Genomic DNA, 21665 nt, shown 5'->3' on the forward strand with positions numbered 1-21665 from the left:
TGGGATACATTGTGGTTGTCTACAACCATGCATTTGTAGTTCTGGTGGAGAGGTCTTCCATGCACAACTGAGAAAAGGTCCTGATGGACCTTAAGCTGAATTTGGAACGAACCTCACACACACCTTAATAATGTTCCACATGTGGATATTTGGCTTCTTTTATGTACTCTTGTTATCAACTTACTGTAAATCTCATGAGGCGTGTGTGTGTGTGTGTGTGTGCGTGTGTGTGTGTGTGCGTGTGTGTGTGTGCATGCTCTTTTTAATTGCACCCTCTGAGCGTAGGGACATTTATTGAGTTGAATTGAGCAGAAACACAATGCACTCGTCTCCTCCACCAGCTGTAAAATCCACTGAAGTAAGACATCAGAACAAACTTCTAACTGCAAATATCATGGGGGCAGGATAACAAAACATACCCAGCTTGACTTAAAGGTCACCCCATTAGCTTCCTTGTGAATCCGATGACCGTTCTAAACTCCTGTTTCCAGTGTCATGGTGATCACAATAATACTACCCAGTGGAGTTATTTACTGATGATGCCATGTTGTTCTCCTTTAGACAGCAAACTAGTAGAATCAACAGTAGCCAAGTAGCGCGCCAATTTACTCCCGTTAACAAAATTGATATGAATTCTTACTGCTCAATTAATTGATTATGTTGCTCCCAACTTACAGTCTACTGTTATATTTCCTGGCCGTGTTTGTGTGTCTACTTGTTGCTGGGGAAAGTCTTGAGGGCACCATTATGAACCCAGTCTGACAGACACTCTAATGAAATGACTCCAAAACAGCACAGTGAGAGTCATGATTGTGTTTTATGTAAAAAAAAAAAAAAACACATTAATTTGAGTGTTCTGTAGCCAGGGCTGCAACTAAAACATTGTTTTAATAAACAATTAATCGGTCGATTATTTTTTTTCGATTAATAGTTGAATTGGATTTTAACAAATTTTTAAAATGTCCGCCTCTTCTCTTTGACAGAGCAAATAAGTGCACAAACACCAGGTTGCCACTTGAATATTCTTTTAAAATAATGCAAAATAATAAAAAATCTAAATGTTTGTCAAATAACTTCAGTAAAACAAATGTTTATATACATGTTAAAATGTGCAAAATTGTTGTTTCAATTAATGGAGTAATCAGTTAGGCCATAGATGGACCAAATTAATATGACGCAAACACCTACTACAGTTAGTGGTTGGGTCCGCAGCGTATCAGAAAAGAGGCAAAAATGCCCATCACTGTTTTCCAAAGTCAAAGCTGATACGTGTGAATATCTAATTTTGGATAAAACTCAAAGATAATAGAGCTGCTTTTATGGATGACTAAAGAAGTTAAAAAATATTTTCACCTGAGAGGCTGAAATCAGAGGATATTTACACAATGGGGAGCCATTGCTCCGGTGGTAGAGTGGTCGTCTCCCAACCCGTTGCGGGTTCGATCCTCTGTCCTCCCGTGATCGTGTCGAATTGTCCTTGGGCAAGATACTGAACCCTCAGATGCAGTAGGTAAATGTGCGAACAGTGTCCAAGGGCTTTGAGTGCCTTGGAGGTAGAAAAGCGCTATACAAGTGAAAGACTGTTTACCATATTTAAATAAAAAAACAATGAATTACCAAAATAGTTGTCGATTAATTGTTGCAGTTCTAAAACCAGCCATTTCTCCCTCCCTGCCCCTAATGCAGCATGGCCACAGTGTGGGTCATATTTGCCACTTATTTTTCTCCAAAACTATATCACTACACTTTTGTCTTGTGCTGAATCTGCGACCTGCTGGTAAGGACTCGACTGCAGTGACCCACTGTGACATACTTCTGACATGATTGGCAGTCACCATTTCAACTTGTTCACTTCTCAGTGCACCCACTCGGTTCCTAAAGGGGGAATAGTTGGACCGAAACTTGGAGGCACTGCATTTTCCTCGCTCTCACAATGTGGGACATTCATCTGTCATTCACTTGATCTCTGATTCCTCATGACTTATTTCTTCTACAGCCCATTTCCCTCCTTGCTGCCATTGTCAATTATTCCTTTGTCATAAAAATGTGTACATTATGTGAATGTGGGATCTCGCTGTGTGAGTTAGTGGTTTGGAGCCTCCACTGTGACTTATGCCAATATATCACATTCCTGGATTTATTAGCACGTAGAGTAAATAATGCCCTTGTGAGTTTCAAACTAGCAGTGGAGTAATTATGTTGAAGCTAATGAAGACTGATTGGATCCTGTAGAACTTGCTTGTAGCCTTGTTGCACAGAAAGCCATCGACTATGGAAGCTCTAACAAGGAATGAACATCATTTATATGGAATACAAAACTAATACAGGACTACAACATTACTGACTTGGACTGCACAGTGGCTAACCTTGAATTCGAACCTTGGGAAAAGAAAAGTATGTGGACAGCTCATGATCGCATACCACATCAAAGTCAAACATGGTAGAGGCAGAGTTATGCATCTCTGGCTTGGAGTAGTATTTAGTCTACATATTGATCTACTAGAGCAGGGGTGTTCAAACTTTTTCTGACGAGGGCCACATTCAGACAAAATTAAGAATGTGGGGGCCTCTTTGATGTTTTATTTATTTTTTAATTAATTAAATGTAATGATTTGTAATTAATGATTTATTAAATATGCCGAGTTGTTAAATATATTCTGATAATTATTATTGTTGGTGTGATATCTTGTTCAAATATTCAATATTTTAACTTTTTTCATTGTGGTCCTGACCCTCCTTCATAATGTTTCACGTTTAATTGAAAATGATATTCCATGGGAGCCAATAAAAATGTACCTGTACTAGAGATTTCCCATAGTAACTAAATTGCAGTAATAATAATTAATAGTATAATATATATATATATATATATATATATATATATATATATATATATATATATATATAATATACTGTTAAAAAAAATTAAAGGAACACTTCGAAAACACATCAGATCTAAACTGGGGGAAAAATGATCTTGAATATCTTTCCTGATAATAAGTGGGTGATGTATTAGTAACAAAATGATGCCACATAATTTGATAGAAATGAAAATGATCACCCTATAGAGGGGGGAAATCAAAGACACCCCAAAAATGAAAGTGAAAAAATGATGCAGCACACTGGTCCATTTTGCTAAAATGTCATTGTAGCAACTCAAAATGATTTTCAGTAGTTTGCGTGGCCCCCACGTGCTGGTACGCATGCCTGACAACGTCGGGGCATGCTCCTAATGAGACTACGGATGGTGTCCTGGGGGATCTCCTCCCAGATCTGGACCAGGGCATCACTGAGCTCCTGGGCAGTCTGAGGAGCAACCTGGAGCAACATAATGTCCCAGAGGTGTTCTATTGTGTTTAGGTCAGGTGAACATGGGGGCCAGTCAATGGTATCAATTCTTTCATCCTCCAGGAACTACCTGCATACACTAGCCACATGAGGTCGGGCATTGTTGTGGACCAGGAGGAACCCAGGTCCCACTGCACCAGCATAGATTCTGACAATGGGTCCAAGGATTTTATCCCGATACCTAATAGCAGTCAGGGTGCCGTTATCTAACCTGTAGAGGTCTGTGCGTCCTTCCAGGGATATGCCTCCCCAGACCATCACTGACCCACCACCAAACCGGTCATGCTGAATGATGTTGCAGGCAGCATAACGTTCTCCACGGCATTCCAGACCCTTTCACGTCTGTCGCATGTGCTCAGGTTGAACTTGCTCTCATCAGGGAAGAGCACAGGGCACCAGTGGTGTAGTTGCCAATTCTGGTGGTCTATGGCAAATGCCAATCGAGCTCTACGGTGCTGGGCAGTGAGCACAGGGGCCCACTACAGAACGTCGGGCCCTCAGGCCACCCTCATGGAGCCTGTTTCTGATTGTTTGGTCAGAAGCATTCACACCAGTGGCCTGCTGGAGGTCATTTTGTAGGGCTCTGGCAGTGCTCATCCTGTTCCTCCTTGCACAAAGTTTCACATCAGTTGCAATACATTTATTCACCTCTTGTTCTTCCAAGTGTACTTTGTAGGTCTACATGACAATGTAGTGCAATCATAGCCAAGGTTTTTACTTACTAAAAGGAAGCTAGAGGCTTAATAATAACTGATAGAATATATCCACGACCCACAGAACAAAGCTGTGCTAGTAATGTCTTACGCTTGTTTTTAATATTTTACTTTTTATACGGCAGAGTGTCATTACAGCTTTAGTTCATCAGGAAATGACGGTGGGCGTCCCGAGCAGGAGAGCTAGGCTCAGTGCTAGCTGTGAGTTTCGAGAGAGTTGGGAAGTGTGTTTACGTTGGCGTGGATGTAAAGTCCTGCAGTGTTCTCCGCTGTTAATAAAGCCATTAAAGTGCATCGGCGACGTGAGTCTCTCCTTCCCCACAACAATCGGCATTACAGTATTGATCAGTGCACACCAGGAAATAAACGGTGTCACTTGTTACAGGCAATGCCTGGACAGCTATGTAGTGGGGCTTGTTTAACCTTTGCCTTGTGGGCAAGCAGGAAGGAGAGACGATGCTGAGATGTGTGTGTGTTCTGAGCTGCTGTCTGGTGGCCGCGTTCAATAAATAAAGTTGGCAGAAGCAACAGGCGAAGTTTCCTTCTTTGCTTCGGAGCTGAATAACACTGACAAGTTAACAGACTAGTAGCGAACGGAAAAGAAGACGGCTTTTTTTGTGTCGAATACAGAAGATGAGGACTTTGATGGATTTGTGGATGAGGATTGATCAAAAATAACGTGAGTACATTCTAAAATACTTAAATTAAGTACAACCGAACTCAGTTTTGCTCCCGCTGCCGCATGCATGCTAGCGTATGTATGTTTTTTTTTTATTGTAGCGTCGCTGGGAGCACGTCCTCTTCCCAGCCTACTTTGCGGTAATGTTTTGGTGCAAATGCTCTTAAAGTTACATGTTTGACCAGGAAATAGCAAGTTCAAAAGAAGACTGTTTTTTTATGTGGAACAACTGACAGTTTGTGTGGATCTTGTGAATGATTGTGACTGAGCTAGGACTCAGTAATTAAAGTCTACACACGACGGCTTCATTGATTGAAAAACAAAACTTTTTCGTGCATGAAGCTTCTACTTGAGCTGGTAATTTGGCCGCTATATGTGGTCAGATATTGACCAAGGGAGACAAAATGGGTGGCCGCTGGCCGCGTTGGACAGGTGACTGCTATACACAGGGTCTATAACATGTAAATTTGCTGCAGGTGGCCGTTCTATAAAGGTGGCTGCTAAGACAGGTTTGACTGTATGTGTGTGTGTGTGTGTATATATATATATATATATATATATATATATATATATATATATATATATATATATATATATATATAATACATAATTATATTATTATAATAATATTGTTTTGATATTTACAATATTATTCTACTCGTATATTATATATTATTTATATTTAGGTATTTGTACAGGCAATTATTTGGTAACATATTAACGTTACTGTCATACAAGTGTAAAACGCAGATAATCACTGTATTTTAAGAACAAATAAAACAAAATTAAAATAAAATGATTCATCCTTTCAATATGCCTGACATAGGCAAATAAAATAGACAAAATAGACATTCCTAACTGTCATACAAGTGAAAAATAAGGTATCTGCTCTTTAAAGCTGCTGTATGTATGCTTTGGCTCAGGATTACATTTTTACATTTTTACAGGATTACATTATTACATTTTTCCGACCAAAATTGTCGTAAGTTGTCGTTCGGCCCGAATAAGATGACTGGTCACTATGGCTGTCTGGTATTTCTGTAGTGCGTCCACACAAAAGCAGCACAAAAGCAGTCCCAGAGAAGCAATCAACAATTTTCAGTCATGTTGTTGTTATGATTGAATGGCTATGCATTCAATGACAGCTAACGTTCGTCGCTAAACGCAAATTGCTATCATTAGCTGACAACAAACATAACTTGTGCATGTGTTACATAGGGCATAGTTTACGTGCTCCAAGCAGGAAGAGGTTTCTTCCTCTTTTATAATACTGTGACATACAGCAGCTTTAATAAGACTAAATGAAGCTGTTCATCCTATGAAAATAAGACATTTAAAAAAGATATTCCCAACTGTCGTTCGAGTGTAAAAAGAGGTTAATCATTGTATAAAGAAACTAAATCACGTGAAAATAATCACTATGAAGATGCTTGACATAAACATTCCTAACTGTCATACCTGTCTAAAAATCTTTACTCACTGTTACTTCTCAATATAATTGTGCTTTAGCCTTATTGTACTGAGCAGCCAGGGCAATTACATGTATACCACTTTCTGACATTGCAATAATGGGAAAAAAACTATTGTACGACATTAGCGGCATTCAACTTTTGAAGGTTCCACCGTGTGATTAGTATTCTCTCAGTCAGCTGCATAGGTGACCTTCAGAGACATTGTTAGTTTACTGTTAATACAATATGGATCCTCCTGCTCTCATCTACTATTTTGTAACATAACCTCTGGCATCTTCAATACAAACCTTCCTTAATTACGCTGCGTGTTTCCACAGTTATCCAAATGTGCGCTTTTCTCCATGTTTTGGTTGTGGTGGTTACTCAGGGTCTTTCTGGCAAACACCAACCCGATTTTAATCTTCCCTGGTTTCCATTACGTTTGATTCAATTAAGCGGGGGCCCACCCGTCACCTCCATGCACAGGAAGGCCGTCATCCATCAGATGCTATTTCATGCCTGTGGAACATTGCGGAAAGTCTTTTCTGAATGAGTGCGCGGTTTACTTCGGATGACAAAATGCTTCATTATCCAGCCAGCGTGAACATGACAAGATAGGGTTAACACTGTGGATGATGAATGGCGTGCTTGTGCTTGAGGTGTGATTTGAGCATGCTGTCCTATTTGAATTGACAAGCCACCTCTGCAGCCTCATGACTAAACTCTCGCAACTCTTCACTGCAAAAGGAAGAATGCTGGGTTGTAGTGAACTGCTGTGAAGTGATATGATCTCACCAGAGACCCCAGCATCCCAGTGAGCCCACCGATGAATGATTTTACTCTTTTATTTATTCAAGTCTCCAGAATATAGAGGATTTTCTTCAGTATAGTGGTGTCGTTTAGGACTTATGTGTTATGTAGAGTCATCCCTCTATTGCAGTTTCAACATCGCACCCTCACTCTTCTATTGCGTTTTTCAAAATTGTATTATTTAATAAATTATTGTTGTTTGGTGGTTTACTACGGCTTATTGTTAAAAATTGCATATTTATTTAAAAAAAATGCATATTTAAGCAAATGTTACGTATTCTTGGACTAAATTAAGCATTTTCAAGCATAAAAATGTTCTAAATTAACTAGGGCTGTCAAATGCCAAAAAATTTTCATCTGATTAATCCGTTTTTTAATTTAATCACGATCAATCACCATTAGCAAATATATCTGAAATATGCCCATTTTTACTGTATTTAATTAACAAAGATAAATGACAGGGCAGGATTTTATATATATTTGTATGTATTAACAGCCCCAAATGAACTGAAGATGTCAATCAAGCTAAAAGATACCACACAAGTCTAAAAAATTATTTGTCTAACACTAACACTAACAGAACATTTGAATCACCTTTAATCGTGTAATTATGAGCAATGAGGGGTTGCGATCAAAGACATCACGTAATTTAAGGTCAATTTACTTGTTTTCAGTGTTTTTCAGTTTTCGGTTTTTCCAGCATACTTAAATGTAGCAAATTGTACATCTGAGAGCGACAAAGTGATTGATAAGAATATCCACTTGATGTTTTTCTTCCTGTTTCTTTACACACACGCACACACACCTACACACACACACACACACACACACACACACACACACACACAAATGCATTATAAAGCCGTTTTTGTGATGTTTCCCTGAATGCATCTTGCGTTCTTGTAATGACAACGAGGAAGTGTCCAGGATGTGTGAGTTGGAGATGCATACAGTATATGGTGTTGGAATTCTACTGCTGTTGATGTGTTCAGGTCAGAATTAAGTTATAACACAGCGTCACACTCTGTGTGACTGTGTGGGGGGACACGCCACTGTGCTTCGAAGCACTAAATAATCTCATAACAGAGGCGTGCTTTGTCTGGTGCACATGTGTCAATTGCAGTAAAAAATGTAACGTATTAATGAAATCAATTAGTTACCGATGTTAACTCGTTATTTTTGACAGCCCTAAGTCAACTAAAATACAAAAATACAGTTTAAGGCAATACAAGACGATGAACTGTAGTCTACACTGGCCACTAGGTGTCACTCACCAGACTTGATCGCTAATGACAGGCTTTTATTATTTTATATTTATCTCACAACAGGCACAATAATAACGTATTATTAATAACAGGCATCATCATCATAATAATAAGACGAGCTACTGTGAATCCACTGAATGAACCCCAGACGTCCTGTCCACACGCTCGGAAGACATTTATTGAAACACACAAAAGCACGAGTCTTATTTATGTTTTAAATGGCTTATTTTCTCTGATTATATCTACTATATCGCGTAATATGAGTGTAAAGGAGACTTTAGGGGTGTTATTTCATATCTACACGGCTCTAATAATGGTAAAAATCGTATTTATGAAGTACTGTAATAAAGAGGTTTTCTATGCTCTATTAAAATACTCAGTTTATTAATATTGAATCCTACTTCGTGGAAATTCACTTATTGCGGTCAAGTCTGGAACCAATTAGTCGCGATATACGAGGGATTACTGTACATCAATGGGGCGAGTTGGCACATTATATGCGTCCGGATTGTAGTGGGCCAGTCTGGACCAAAAAGTCCAAGGCCAATAAGACACTGTCAACCGAGGATTTATGGCTGATTATTATCGATACAGGAGTCTTTTACCGGTGCATCTGAATCGTACACTCCTCAAACCAGATATCTTGTCGCATCGGCGTATAGTTCACATCCCTAATGCATATACAGTGGTGTGTAAAAGTGTTTGCCCCCTTCCTGATTTCTTATTTCTTTTTGAATGTTTATCACACTTAAATGGTTCAGATCATCAAACACGTTTAAATATTAGTCAATAACAACACAACTGAACACAAAATGCAGTTTGAAAAGGACATTTTTTATTATTAAGGGAGAAAAAAATCCAAACCTACATGGCCCTGTGTGAACATTTGATTGCCCCCTCTGTTGCAGTTGTTGCTGCTAAGGGTGATCCAACCAGTAATTAGGTTTAGGGGCCAATCACTTTTTCACACAGAGCATGTAGGTTTGGAATTTTTTCTCCCATAATAAAGGTTTTATTCAAAAACTGCATTTTGTGTTCAGTTGTGGGGGCGGGCAGAACCAAGACCAGCCCCCCTAGACCCAGGCCGCAGAGCCCCCCCAAGGCAGGTGGGCCCAGAGCTGCCTTCGTCGACAGGATAGACGCCCGCTAACAACCAGGAGCATAAAAGCCACCCCAGACCTGGTCCCCGATACAGGACCTCCCTGTTCGGAGCCCCTAGGGAGCCAATCCCTGTGTACCCCCCCCATTAAAAAATAAATAAGTAAAAATAAATAAATAAAAGCACGCACACAGACCAACACTGTGGTCGCCTCCCCAATACCTGGAAACAGCGTCTTGGTACACCGGCAGGGCGCCCAAAGCACAGACAGGTAGGGGATCCTGGGGTCCCAGACCCACAACCCAGATCCCGAGCTGCAGAGAATGTGGACCGCTAGAGAGCATGAAAACACCAGACCAGCCCCCTCCCCCCACCTTCATGGCAGGACTACTCCAGCAATGCAGACAAAGGAGCGGGCGAGGGGGAAAGCCATCAAATGAGCAAGCAGACAGACAAACGGACGAACTGCAAGGCAACCCACCCCACTGTACCGACCGACACCTGCCAGGCAGCAAACTCGGCCTCGGCAGAGCACCAGAGCTGAAAAGGCGAGTCCAGCCACCAAGCCCCACCAGTCACGGAGAGCCAGACCACCCCTGGCCCCCAAAACCAACCGCGCACCACCCACCCACCGGAGCAAAACCCCCGATAACCTCGCAGCTATATGGGGGAAAGGCAAAGACGTGGAAAACAACACAGTGAAGCATGAAGACAGGCGGTAAGAGAGCACCGCACCCCCAACAGTCCTGGCCCCAAGACAGCCGCCGCGAGCGAGATCAGCCCCACCCCACAGCATAGCCTAGGTCCCCACCGCAGCACAGCATCCCCAAGCCACCACAATGGCATGCAGGCCGCCAGCAGCACAGACCCCGCCCCCCCGGAGACTATCAGACCCAACCCCAAGCACGAAAGCAACTGCGAAAGTAACTGGTGATTGGCTGGCAACCAGTCCAGGGTGTACCGCGCCTCTTGCCCGAAGTCGGCTGGGATAGACTCCAGCATACCCTGTGACCCTAATGAGGATTTAGCAGCACAGAAAATGAATGAAGCAATGAACCTGCCAACATGGCGAAGCTGGAGACAGGCGGTGAATTTAGGAAGTTAGAATTTGAAATGCAATTAGGATTTGATGGAAAGCGTTACGGTTGACAAAGACTCTTTTTTTTTTTTTTGTCTTATTTTTTTACTGCTAAATTGAAAAGTTCGGGTTGATGTGTGAATGGACGTCAACATTTTTAAGTACTTGAATACATGAATAAACTAGGAGAGCAATGCATGGAAGAACGTAGACTTCTGCCTTCGTCTGTGGAATATTTCCAGAAAAATTAATTCAAAGGTAATAATTATGAGAGCTGTTTGAAGATCCATTTTGGTTGGGAGATGTTTGTCTGGCTGGATTATTCATGTATATATTTTATGGTAAATCAAACCCTTTCTCTGTCCCCACCCCCTCAAAACAAAATAACTTTTTATTGTGTCTTCCATGTTGTTTTAAACCTGGTGTAACTGAATGAAAATCCATGACATCCATCGATCAACATAAGCGTATAATTAAGGCCCATTTTGCTGATGTGTAGTGAGCGGAGGGTGTGAAGCTGCTGCACTTCAGCTGTCAGTCTCGCCAATGAAAAGTGTCATTCATGGAGCTGTCTGGATCTGATTTAACTTGCAACCCCTCAAGGGACATTACACATAAACTTAGCATATGGGCCCCATTAAAGCCATGAAATATTCTGTCATTCAACGCTGTGTAAACACGCGTACAAACGCTAACACACTGCGTCTCAGGCTATGTTGACATGTGCCATGCATGGGGGGAAAAAAGGGAAGACAAAGAATATTTGATCGCATATAAAACTATATTGTGAATTATGAATGCCGCTTACTACTATGGAAGTAGTTCAGCTCATTCTGTTTCTACTGGGTGCTTGCTGTCAGCTTTCTATTAAACTTTTATGTCTGTTTTGAACTCTAAGGAGGTGCTCTATATATTTCTTTCTGTCCACCTTAGCTGAGTGCGACACTGAAACTGCATTCGTGCTGACATGTTTGCTGTCAAAAACACTAATTGTTTCCTAAAAGCTCCAAGCAAGTTGATAATGATGATGATGATGATGATGATGATGTTACTGGTAGAAGGGCAGCTGTTGTGTTTATTGAGAATTTACCGCAGCGTACAAGTAGCATGACAAAGTTGACTTTATGCACAAGGAGAGGCAAATACACTTTTTTTCTGGGAGGGTTTTCGACCATTGATATGTGAATTGGTGCAGAGTTGACAGCGTGGTTCATTTAGGTTAACACTTTTGATTGAAATTGAATGGGACAGAGGAGGCTTCCTTGAGAAGCAATGAGCAACAAGATGAATGGGGCATCTGCAGACATCAAACCCGTAAATGCTGTGCAGTTAATGTTTTGGGGAGCATTGTTAATAGTAATGTATGTGCACATTTGGTCCCGCGAGTCCAGTTCTGGTGGGATTCCGCGACGAGGAACGTAGTTCTGCTTAGTTCCTGGGTCAAAGTAAAGAGTTTGGCTTCTCAAAACAACATGCTTTCAAAAGAGTAATACATTTGCATCATAAAAATGCCTCCTCACAAATCATTCTGCGTTATATGTGTCTCCCGCCGTGTCCCTGTGCACTGTCGCCTCTACATTTGTGTGTATGTGATATCATCTTCTTCCACTGTGGAACACATGTAAACAAGATGGCCGCGGCGCTCCTTCGCGGATGAAGATGCGAGCATCACGGCGGGAGACAGATATAACGCTGAGGGGTTGGTGGAGCTATTTGCCAGCATTGTGCTATGTAAAGCACCAGCAACCTGGTACGCTGGTGTCTGTGACCCAAAGCTTTGTCGAGCTCCTCAAAATAAGGCATTACTTGCCTCCAACCACTGACACACCTACCTAAGTCATTCTTTTGGTCTCTGTCCTCCTTTAATTTCTTAAGTTTGTTATTTATTTGTTCGATAGACCGAACCAAATCTGCAGCAGCCATCTCGCCTCTGATGGATCTTTGCCGTTTCTAATTTCTTCTGCACTTCGTCTGATGTCCAAATGGAAGAGAAACAGAGGTTTTCCTCTGGTGTCCATGTTTTCGGAGCATTTTCCATTGTTTGAGTTTGCAATGCAATGTAATAAAGATGGAGGTAATTCGCAGACTTTTTTTGAGGTAACCCCAGCCACCTCATTATGCACCTCACTGAAATTCTTCTAATCAGCCAACAGAACAAGAAAAATCTACCGTACCTACAGTGGAGGTCAGAAGTTTACATACAGTTGACCCAAAAATATTCAAGTCTAATTTTACCTTTTAATTTCAAAGAATTAAATCCAACTGCTCATGGTAATAATTGGGCACACTGTCACCTTCATTTTATCAATGATCTTTCATACATGAAAATCAAAGGATAAATTTGTTAGCCCATTTAATGGAAAATGTCAAAATCACGATGGGTCAAAGGTTTACATACACTGAATAACTTGGTTCAATTCCAGTAGTAGATGGTAAGATAATGTTATGTAATCATTGGTAATGGTCCACTGCCACCAAGTGACAACCTCATTGATGACTTATTACATAATGATATTTACATAACCATGCCATAGCCCTCCTGAATGTATAAAAGGCCACTCCCCATTGCTAGGTGGCCACTATGACAATTCCTCAGCATGGGGAAGTCGAAGGAACTTAGCCAAGACCTCAGAAGGCGTATAGTGGAGTTGCACAAGGAAGGATTGTCACTTGGAGCAATTTCCAGGCAATTACATGTGCCACGACCTACCACTCAAACCATTGTTGCAAAGTACAAGAAGCTTGGGACAACAGCTACCCTGCCAAGGAGTGGAAGGAAGAAGAAATTGACGCCAAGAGAGGAGCGAAACATTGTCAGAAAGGTGCAGAAGAGTCCCACAACCACCAAGAGGGAGCTCTGTCATGATTTGAAGGCAGTTGGCAAAGATGTGTCTGTCTCTACTGTTAAACGAGTTCTGCACAAGAATGGTCTCCATGGGTCCCAAGCCAGAAAAAAGCCGTTACTCACAGAAAGGCATCGCAAAGCCCGTCTGAAGTTTGCAAGAGAACATGTGAACAAGGAGACTACATTCTGGAAGCGAGTTCTTTGGTCCGACAAGACCAAACTGTTTGGCCACAACAAAAACAGGTGAAGCCTTCAATCCGAATAACACGATACCGACTGTGAAACATGGTGGTGGCAACATCATGTTGTGGGGCTGCTTTGCTTCGTCTGGCACTGGTACACTCCAGAAGATAGAAGGCATCCTGAAAAAGGAGCATTACATTGAGATTCTACAGAACAACGTCAAGACGTCAGCCCAGAAATTGAATCTGAAACGGAACTGGATCTTTCAACAGGATAACGATCCTAAACACACAATTGTGACCAAATGGTTTGAAGACAAGAAAATCAAGGTCCTGGACTGGCCTTCACAAAGCCCTGACCTTAATCCTATAGAAAATCTCTGGTCTGAGCTAAAAAAACGTGTCCGTGGACGCAAACCATCAAATTTGACTCAGCTGTACACTTTCTCCCAAGAGGAATGGCCAAAGATTGCAGAAAGCTACTGCAGGAAGCTTATAGACAGTTATCCCAAGCGACTGATGGCAGTTATCAAGGCAAAAGGTGGTTCAACCAAGTATTAAATCATATTGGAGGAGGTGTATGTAAACATTTGAGCTGCTGAACTTCAGAAAAATGTCAAACTATATTTTATAATTCTTGAATAAAGAAACTGTCTTCAATAAATCAATCAAGAAAATGAAGTAGACATCTGAAATATATTGTCATAAGAAAACAATATTTGTGGCATAAGTGTAACCCGTTAAAAATTGTGATTAAATGTTTTTTTCCAAGGTGTATGTAAACTTCTGATCTCAACTGTACAAGATCTTGTGTCGTGTGAAATCACAACATTAAAACGTGACAAGTTTTCTTGTTCAGAAAAAAACCTTCTTGTTAAAATAAGTAAATTAAGTCACGCGATAAATGAAAATGAACCCTATAATTTTGCCTGTCTCCATGTGTGTCTGTTTTCATCGCCTATCTCCTCCAAACAGGCAGGAAGACGATTCTCTCTGTGCATTGGTTCAGTACCGAGACGCTTCATAGAACAACAGCGTTCCATAAACTAACGGCGTTCGAACGGAGTGTAACCTCTTGTCAGTCATACAGTCGCTTTGTCTCTGTGGGGGGAGGTGGGGCCGCTAGCATATACACACAGAGTGCAGCAAGTAAGCCTTGTGGGGAGCAATGCAAAGTAACGTAGTAGAAATTAGGCGAGAAAAAGATGATTGCAAAGCAAAATGCCACAGCCCCCCTGTGGGAATATTCTGGCTTCAAACTGAATAAGCAAGGGAAGCGCATCAACACGGATGGACTGATGAATTGACGGACTTACCTCAAACAGATCCACCTGACCCAGTTTTCCCATCTGGGAAAAAAAATCATCACATCGAGGTGCAGAGCCTTTGTCCCGACAGTCAACACTCACTGAGACATTTGATTTGCAAAGTAAATACACAAAGTGGAACAAAACAGCGTAAAATGGTGTGTTCACAGAAAGTGCATTTTGCGACATCGCAAAAGAAATGCTGCTGTTTAATACGGTTAGAAAAACCAGCATTTCAAGAAATGCTCCGGACGTTTGACAGACAGTATGAATTGCATGTGAGAAAATACATGTCACAAACGCCGATTCCACAACCGTACAGAGTGAAAAATGACATATTAAAGGAAATATTGCATTACTATGGGATATTATTGCATGTTGTTGTTGTTGTTGTTGTTGTTGTTGTTGTTATTATTATTATTGTTATTACTATATATTATCATAACATATCATAACAGTGGTTTATTTGCTCTCAAAAAAGGTTGACAATTATGATTAGCATGAATTTGTGGGATAATAAACATTTCAAAACACATCTGCATTGTTTTGTGACTTGGTTAAATAAAACGTTTGTATATCCAGTCATATTTTTTCATTCAACTTTTCTTAAAATTAATGTTAACATCTTTTGTTTTGTTCTCGTGGACCAAATCTTGTGTATTGTCTTGTCTCGTGAGCTGGGTGTCTTGTGACACCTCTGCATTGTAACATATACGACCTCTGCCTTGTAACAAAAAAGGTCTTTTAAGTAAAAACGAATCACTTTTTGCCTTGATTTCAGATATTTAATTATGCTTAGAGTTCCACTTTTTGTAGTGTATGGCCCGTTTTTGGTTCTGATTTTAGATTCTTGTTAAAGTTTGGACGAATATTTACGTACTTGGACATTTAGGGTTGCAATCTGAGGAGTTTGATTTGGGTTGAACTTCAGGGTGCACTACAGTATATGGCCCATTTACAGTAAGCAGTACAGTTTGGTACTGTACCTGTTCTTCCTTGTTTGGGTGTGAAGATAACCAAAAGATAAATGTATGTCGTTTACGGATTGTATCAGTCTCTCTTCTATGATGTTTCGCTGTTTATGCGACTATCACCATGTGACTGCTAACCCTGCAGTAAAAAAAAGGCTGAGCTGGTGTATACACCCAATCAAATCCAACAACCTCTCAATCAAAACTGAGTGTAACATCTTCTGGTCCGCCCCTGCGCAGTCCCAGGGCTCAAACCAGAGTCCACCATATGAGGGTTGGGAGAACTAGCCGTCGAGGTAAAGCTTGGGCTGTCATTGCGGTGTCCAGTGAGACGCTTCATGTGACAGGGAGTACCAACATATTTTCGCATAGTTGGCATCCGTGACATAAGCATTATCATTGAATGTACGATCCTGCTCTTGTACTGAATCCCCTTGGATTGGATTCTGTCCAAGTTGAAGCCATGAGAGTGTCTATGCAGCACCTCGGAGTAGCGAGGACTCTCATTGGCATTCTCCCCCTCAACATTGCTCCTCCTGCCAGGGCCCGCTGCCCCTTCTTGTTTCATTTTCCAGGTCAGAGCATGCTCTCTTCCTACAACAAATAATAGCCCACAAAGCTGACTTTTAGCATGGCCGCCCCGTTCAAAGGTTAGACTAAACCTTTACACGGAGCTGCATGCCACAGTGCTTTAACCGGCCAGTGTCAATCCCGAAAAGACAGCTGTTAAATGTGCCTTTTACCACATCTTTCTCAGTCCTCTGGTGTGCCATCGTTGACCCCCTTTTTTTCCTCTGTAGGTTTCTCCCAGAGGGTAAGAGGAGATTACTCCAGTGGCCTCCGTCGCCTTTGCCGCTGTCACCATTACTCCGCATCCAGGCCTCCCGCGCCCCTCCTCCCCCCCGTGCAGGGCCGCCACAGAAGCGTTGGCTCGATTCCAGGGAGGTGCCGATCCTGCAGCCACGTCAGTCACGTCTTCACCACTGGGTAGATATTAAACCTGTCCTCACTTTAGGTAGACTTTTTTTTTGCATGTGTTTAATTTCCAGGGTCACTTGTTTATGTTTGTGTGCATTCTATTTATCATGTAAAGGAGGCATTTTCTCCAGCCGAGCATGCAACGCACTCAGACGCATGCACAAACAAACAGAGATGCCAGAAGGCTTGGAGGGAGTCTCATGGGGGTTTTTTTGTTATTTTTTTTATCAAAGCTGTTGTGTTTTCTAAGCGCATTGTCTGTAACTCCACTCTGGCTCCAGGTGCCATCTACTCAACTGTGTCAAACTCTGCATTTCAGTCTCACTGAGGAAGAACAAAAACGGTATGAAATCTTGTCCGTGAGCAACATGAGGAAGTAACATGGCGAGCTTAATCTTTGAGATTTAATGATGACCTGACTAAACTTTTTATGAATTTTTATAACATTTTAATACAAAGGTAATGAACTGGAATTGAATGGTGCTGAGGTCCCTTCCCTGGGGAACACCATTCACATTCAGCAGCGTAGGGGAAACAGGCATCTTAATTCAAAATTGTGTATCAAATTTGTGTATCAAATGTGAGCTGTTGATTCAAGTTGAATGGGGCTGAGGATTCGTCCCTGAGGATTTGGCATCTTAATTCCAACAAAGGGCATTCAGTACTGTATTCATTCATTCATTCATTCATTCATTCATTTTCTATGCCGCTTAATCCTCACTAGTGTCGTGGGGCACTTAGTATTTTAAATTCAGTAAATTCATTTTAGTCAGTCATATCAAATTTGTTCTAATAGATTTTTTTAATAATTAAATCTGTTGATTCAAATTGAATGGGGCTGAGGATGCTTCCCTGATGAGTGCGGCCTTTTATAATCAGAAGTAGATATTGGTGTCGGGTTTTTTCTCGATAATGAAAACTGATTTAAAAATAATGCTGTAAAGATGGACATTTTAATGTTCTCATAGCCAGGATGACACCACCCACATCCTTTGCGCTTTCCGCAGGCTCTTGTCTTCCTGTCTGCTCTGACTGCCCTGAAGTCAGCTAGCTCCACGTTAGCTTCTGGGACACTAGCTGTTAGCCATTCGGTAAAACACAAATAAGCTCCAGCCCAGTCCTTCCACGACAGGAGATATGTGATGTTACACATATCGTTATCTCTATCTGTTGATATCAGAATTGGAAATTGAGAGTTGGACAATATAAGCATATCGGTTATCAACAAAAAGGCAATATCGGATGTCCCTAATTAGAAGCATGAAGTTAATAAAAAAAAAAAACGGCGTTTAGCAAATTCTGTTCAAATTCATTCAGTTCAGTTCAAATTCATTTCAGTTAGTGATTATTAGTGTTATTAGTATTTTTACTGTCGCCGATGTGTCTCATACATGTGGTAAACATTTGGTACATTTTCAAGGACAAGTGTGTTTTTGTAGGACCAAAATTAAGCTAAGAGGATCGCTTCAAATAAAATGTCAGACTTCCTTTCATATCATGATATGTCACCAGGTAGCTTCAGTAGTAGGTTTTTAGATCACAAGTATAATCAATCAATCAGCCACCGATCAATATCGTCCGATTACTGTAAAAAACACGTGATCGGCACATGCCGATAAATGCAGTTCAAAGCCGATTGAAAAAAAGCATCCGGTGGCAAACATTACATGTGTGCTTTGTCACGTACCGTTGCCAGCACTCTTTTTGAGACGACAACAGACCTCATTTGTATTGCCGCAAGAATCAAAACTAGTACTCATGGATTCAGTTTGACAGCTTCACCCAGGCTACACCAATCGATGCCAGTGTGTTCGATCACTCCTTTATCAAACATATTGCTGTTCGACTTATCTTGCATCTTTGTTTACACGCTTTGCCTGTTAGTGGCAGTAACCAGCTAGCTCGCTAGCTAGAGTTATCCGTCTAACTTCTTGTCTTCGGACTCTAAATGTGATTTTCTACCACAGTGACATTTTGTTTTAAAAACAAACAAGCAATGTGGTTAGTTTGGAGCTTGTTTTTGTGCCACGGGAAAGCTACAAGTGGATACCACGTTCATGAGGTACATACTATATTTTTCAAGTGTCGCTGAACAATTTTGCTCTCTTGTTGTCATTATAGTAATCATGTCTTGTCCTCAAACACTATTTGTGTGTTGTTATTTAATGAACATAAACACATAGTGTGTCTAGCCTAGTCAAGATGGTGATATCATATCTGCTGATTTTGAGTAGCTCACAAAGGGGTCAAAGAATATTTGCTTCAACTCTCAGTAGTTTTTTATTATAACTGATCACTTCAGACTTTATACCTTTTTATATAATGACAAATGACCACAAAATGGCATAAAGACAATGGCCACACTGTTGGAGTGGAGATGTGCTTGGTAAATAAAGTAGTGTTTAATTTAAATGTTGCCAGTCACAAATAAAACACAAATAGTTGACATTTCGAATGGTGATGAAAGTTGGAGACCCCTGCAACTTGGACACTGAATTTATTCAGTTTTAAGTTAAGTTAAGTTAAGTCATGCTTAACTCGTTAAGTTAAGCATGACATGTTTATTATTAGTATGATTATTATTCTTATCTATTTAATCCATCCATCCATTTTCTATACCGCTTCTCCTCTTTAGGGTGGCGGGGGCATGCTGGAGCCTATTCCAGCTGACTTCGGGCGACAGGTGGGGTACACCCTGGACTGGTCGCCAGCCAATCAATCGCAGGGCACATATAGACAAACAACCATTCACACTCACATTCATACCTATGGACAATTTACAGTCGGCAATTAACCTAACATGCATGTTTTTGGAATGTGGGAGGAAACCGGAGTAACTGGAGAAAACCCACGCACACACAGGGAGAACATGCAAACTCCACACAGAAATGCCCAAGGGAGAATCGAACCCAGGTCTTCCCGATCTCCAGTACTGTGTTACTGCGTTGGCCAACATGCTAACCACTAGACCACCGTGCGGCTCTATCTATTTAAGAAAGATATTTATTTGTATTATTGTGCCAGTGCCCAATACAACATCAATACATTGAAAAATCCACATGTGATCGGTATCTGTATTGGCCGATCTCACCCATGGATGATCGGAATCGGCAGCAGAAACCCTGATCGGAGCATCCCTAGTAATAATGAATAAAAACAGTGCACAGCAATTGTTTACGATATGTACCTGGGTGAAAAATGGTCTTTTATTGATGATTGATTATTGCTTGACTATTATTTTATTGATAGCGTCACAATAATTTATAGTGAGATGCGGATTCTAATCAAATGGGGCTAAGGATGCTTCTCAGAGGAATGCCATATGCATTAATTAGCACTGGGACTATCAAAATGAAACCAAAACCAAGCGGCATTTAGCCAGTAGAAATACAGTGATGTATAGAAGTATCGTCTAAGGCATTTGTCACACCTGGAGGAAATTTTAACTCCCCAATGCCACTTTCGTCCTGTCTGTGTCTGAAGTACACATACAGTGTGCCATCCTTTTTGTTTGCTTCCCCAGAAGCTCCACTGTGCTGTATTTTGCTACCCTCATTCATGGGCCAAACAAACATGTCACGGTCTTCCTCAGAGTTGTCATTTAGCTCTGTTTGACCTTCTGGAACCACTTCAAATATTGTCCACCCACTGCTTGTATCAGCCACTCGCTCGCCTGCCTGCCTCCTTTTCTTTATTTCAAGATCTGAAATTGGGAAAGGAGGGAAACGAGGGATGAGGAAGACGCTTAGGGAAGGTCGTGAAAGGTGAGAGCAGGAGGTGTGTTGAGCCGCAGTGAGCTCACATTGATTGAGCGGGATGTAGACGCCTGCTGCTGCTGTTGCTGCTGCTGCTGCCAGCACAGAGTTGGCAAAGAAATTAGCAGCGCTCGCTCAGTCATCCGGCTGGTGTTGCGACGAGGGAACATTACCTCGCCTCAGCTGCTGCACATAAGAGATCCTGCTAAAACACTTTCTGGCTTCCAGACATTGGAGGAGAGGCTTTACTCTATATTTTAGGGGATTTTTGTTATCTGGGCTGCTGCTGCTGCAGCATTATCTTGCTCTCCAGCTTTCTTTTTGTGTTCTAATGTCTGCATCACTGTATGTCTCTGACCTTATGTGACACAGATGAGCTAACATGACATACGAAGTAAAGCACAGACATCGACATGTTTTATCCACAGCACAGCATATATATCATTGTGTATTACCATATAACCTTTGCTTAATGCTTTTCTACGTTATATCATAATCCGTATGGTAAACCTTTAGTACGATTTCATACAAAAAAGTACTGCAATTAGTGACAACCTTTGGTTGCTTCAAAGAGCATGTCTTGACCCTTGTCTTTTGAAGTTATGGTTCACAGCAAATTTAAGCAATGCCATGTGGAAATGCTTCTATTTGGAAGGTACCTACTCAGTTCCACACGTTTCTAGTCCCTTTATGACTTTACTGTTCTACTGGCAAATAGAATTCATTCTTAAGGAATGACCAAAATAAACACACATGCTAAAATTAGCTGCACTGTAGCTCTGGATCAGGGGTGCCCATTACGTCGATGGCGAGCTACCGATAGATCGCAATGGTAGTGTGGGTCGGTTGCAATAAATGTCATGTCGTAGATGTCGGATGACATCAGTCAGCTGACAATAAGCTCCCCTCGTGATTCGCTAGTGCTACTTCCGTGGCAAAGATAAAATGGTGAGCAGACGTCTCAAGCTACACACAGAGATGCAACTTTCATCTTTGTTATTCTGATTACGGGTAAACTAACTCAGCGTTAAGATGGCTATATCTATAACGAAAGTTATCCGTTCATTTGTAACGGCTAGTTATGTAGAAAAAAAGTCAATTTTTGGAGGGCTTTGCTTCACGTCCTGAACTCCACTATAGAAATGCAGGTTTTGTACATTTCCGCCTGTTAAACTATTTTTTCA

General features: G+C 41.2%; 1 protein-coding gene across 4 annotated transcripts in view; it reads left to right on the forward strand.

The window, feature by feature from the left end:
- Positions 1-21665, forward strand: part of drp2 (dystrophin related protein 2) — a 310714-nt gene that overhangs the window by 57366 nt on the left and 231683 nt on the right. For all 4 annotated transcript variants that reach the window (XM_054791350.1, XM_054791352.1, XM_054791354.1 and 1 more), the window contains exon 2: positions 16549-16735. The gene's annotated coding sequence lies outside the window, so the exon portion shown is untranslated. The remainder of the gene's footprint in view (positions 1-16548; positions 16736-21665) is intronic.

This window comes from Dunckerocampus dactyliophorus, chromosome 11 (assembly GCF_027744805.1).
Source record: "Dunckerocampus dactyliophorus isolate RoL2022-P2 chromosome 11, RoL_Ddac_1.1, whole genome shotgun sequence".
Taxonomy (NCBI): Eukaryota; Metazoa; Chordata; class Actinopteri; order Syngnathiformes; family Syngnathidae; genus Dunckerocampus; species Dunckerocampus dactyliophorus.